This window comes from Taudactylus pleione, unplaced genomic scaffold (genome assembly GCF_031769625.1).
Source record: "Taudactylus pleione unplaced genomic scaffold, aTauple2 ptg000002l, whole genome shotgun sequence".
NCBI classification, from domain to species: Eukaryota; Metazoa; Chordata; class Amphibia; order Anura; family Myobatrachidae; genus Taudactylus; species Taudactylus pleione.
The window spans coordinates 985313-988628 of record NW_028284405.1 but is presented as its reverse complement, the minus strand read 5'-3'; positions in this window follow the sequence as shown (position 1 = coordinate 988628).

The window sequence follows — 3316 nt, the reverse complement described above, 5'->3', positions numbered from 1 at the left end:
CATGACCGTGATGGGCTTTTTCATCCCACGGACAACAACTGTCTCCCCCGGAGCCTGATTTAAACAAACCACATCACCATCAGAATCCTCCTCGCCAACTTCCTCCTCAGCGCCAGCTACACCAGTATCCTCATCCTGTTGTACTTCAACAGTGACATCTTCAATTTGCATATCAGCAAGTGGACTGTGGGTGCTCCTTTCAGCACTTGCAGGGGGCGTGCAAATGGTGGAAAGAGCCACCTCTTCCCGTCCAGTGCTGGGAAGGTCAGGCATCGCAACCACCACCACGCTTGGACTCTCCTTGGGGATTTGTGATATCTTCTTAGAAAGCACAGTTCTTCGCTGTGCTTTTGCCAGCTTAACTCTTTTGATTTTTTTAGTGGGAGGAGGGCTTCCATCGTCATGTGAAGCTGAACCACTAGTCATGAACATACTAGGGATCGACCTTAGCCGTTCCTTGCCACTCCGTGTCGTAAATGGCATATTGGCAAGTTTACGTTTCTCTTCAGCTGATTTAAATGTCTTTTTCAAGGTCATTTTCCTGAACTTTGCCATTTGGGATTGTATGTGCCCTCTACTATGACATTGGGCATCGGCCTTGGCAGACGACGTTGATGGCATGTTATCGTCTATGTCATGACTAGTGGCAGCAGATTCAGCACTAGGAGGAAGTGGTTCTTGATCTTTCTCTATTTTATTTTTATCGGAGAAAGTTTGGTCCTCCATTTATGTTATATCGATTTGATATATACGTGCGGCTAAACACAGAAAATAATTTTTTTTTTGGTTTGGACTGGAGTGTACTTTCGGGGGTTACAGCACCCTTAACGGTCAAGCCAGCCGGCCCTTTACTTATGACACAGGCGCACGCTTGGCACTACTTTGTTGATGCACGTGCGGCTACTGCGCACACAATTCACAAACACAGAAAATAATTTTTTTTTGGTTTGGACTGGAGTGTACTTTCGGGGGTTACAGCACCCTTAACGGTCAAGCCAGCCGGCCCTTTACTTATGACACAGGCGCACGCTTGGCACTACTTTGTTGATGCACGTGCGGCTACTGCGCACACAATTCACAAACACAGAAAATAATTTTTTTTTGGTTTGGACTGGAGTGTACTTTCGGGGGTTACAGCACCCTTAACGGTCAAGCCAGCCGGCCCTTTACTTATGACACAGACGCACGCTTGGCACTACTTTGTTGATGCACGTGCGGCTACTGCGCACACAATTCACAAACACAGAAAATAATTTTTTTTTTGGTTTGGACTGGAGTGTACTTTGGGGGTTACAGCACCCTTTAACGGTCAAGCCAGCCGGCCCTTTACTTATGACACAGGCGCACGCTTGGCACTACTTTGTTGATGCACGTGTGGCTACTGCGCACACAATTCACTAACACAGAAAATAATTTTTTTTTGGTTTGGACTGGAGTGTACTTTCAGGGGTTACAGCACCCTTTAACGGTCAAGCCAGCCGGCCCTTTACTTATGACACAGGCACACGCTTGGCACTACTTTGTTGATGCACGTGCGGCTACTGCGCACACAATTCACAAACACAGAAAATAATTTTTTTTTTGGTTTGGACTGGAGTGTACTTTGGGGGTTACAGCACCCTTTAACGGTCAAGCCAGCCGGCACTTTACTTATGACACAGGCGCACGCTTGGCACTACTTTGTTGATGCACGTGCGGCTACTGCGCACACAATTCACAAACACAGAAAATAATTTTTTTTTGGTTTGGACTGGAGTGTACTTTCGGGGGTTACAGCACCCTTTAACGGTCAAGCCAGCCGGCCCTTTACTTATGACACAGGCGCACGCTTGGCACTACTTTGTTGATGCACGTGCGGCTACTGCGCACACAATTCACAAACACAGAAAATAATTTTTTTTTGGTTTGGACTGGAGTGTACTTTGGGGGTTACAGCACCCTTTAACGGTCAAGCCAGCCGGCCCTTTACTTATGACACAGGCGCACTCTTGGCACTACTTTGTTGATGCACGTGCGGCTACTGCGCACACAATTCACAAACACAGAAAATAATTTTTTTTTTGGTTTGGACTGGAGTGTACTTTCGGGGGTTACAGCACCCTTAATGGTCAAGCCAGCCGGCCCTTTACTTATGACACAGGCGCACGCTTGGCACTACTTTGTTGATGCACGTGCGGCTACTGCGCACACAATTCACAAACACAGAAAATAATTTTTTTTTTGGTTTGGACTGGAGTGTACTTTCGGGGGTTACAGCACCCTTAATGGTCAAGCTAGCCGGCCCTTTACTTATGACACAGGCGCACGCTTGGCACTACTTTGTTGATGCACGTGCGGCTACAGCACCCTTAATGGTCAAGCCAGCCGGCCCTTTACTTATGACACAGGCGCACGCTTGGCACTACTTTGTTGATGCACGTGCGGCTACTGCGCACACAATTCACAAACACAGAAAATAATTTTTTTTTTGGTTTGGACTGGAGTGTACTTTGGGGGTTACAGCACCCTTTAACGGTCAAGCCAGCCGGCACTTTACTTATGACACAGGCGCACGCTTGGCACTACTTTGTTGATGCACATGCGGCTACTGCGCACACAATTCACAAACACAGAAAATAATTTTTTTTTGGTTTGGACTGGAGTGTACTTTCGGGGGTTACAGCACCCTTTAACGGTCAAGCCAGCCGGCCCTTTACTTATGACACAGGCGCACGCTTGGCACTACTTTGTTGATGCACGTGCGGCTACTGCGCACACAATTCACAAACACAGAAAATATTTTTTTTTTGGTTTGGACTGGAGTGTACTTTGGGGGTTACAGCACCCTTTAACGGTCAAGCCAGCCCGCCCTTTACTTATGACACAGGCGCACTCTTGGCACTACTTTGTTGATGCACGTGCGGCTACTGCGCACACAATTCACAAACACAGAAAATAATTTTTTTTTTGGTTTGGACTGGAGTGTACTTTCGGGGGTTACAGCACCCTTAATGGTCAAGCCAGCCGGCCCTTTACTTATGACACAGGCGCACGCTTGGCACTACTTTGTTGATGCACGTGCGGCTACTGCGCACACAATTCACAAACACAGAAAATAATTTTTTTTTTGGTTTGGACTGGAGTGTACTTTCGGGGGTTACAGCACCCTTAATGGTCAAGCTAGCCGGCCCTTTACTTATGACACAGGCGCACGCTTGGCACTACTTTGTTGATGCACGTGCGGCTACAGCACCCTTAATGGTCAAGCCAGCCGGCCCTTTACTTATGACACAGGCGCACGCTTGGCACTACTTTGTTGATGCACGTGCGGCTACTG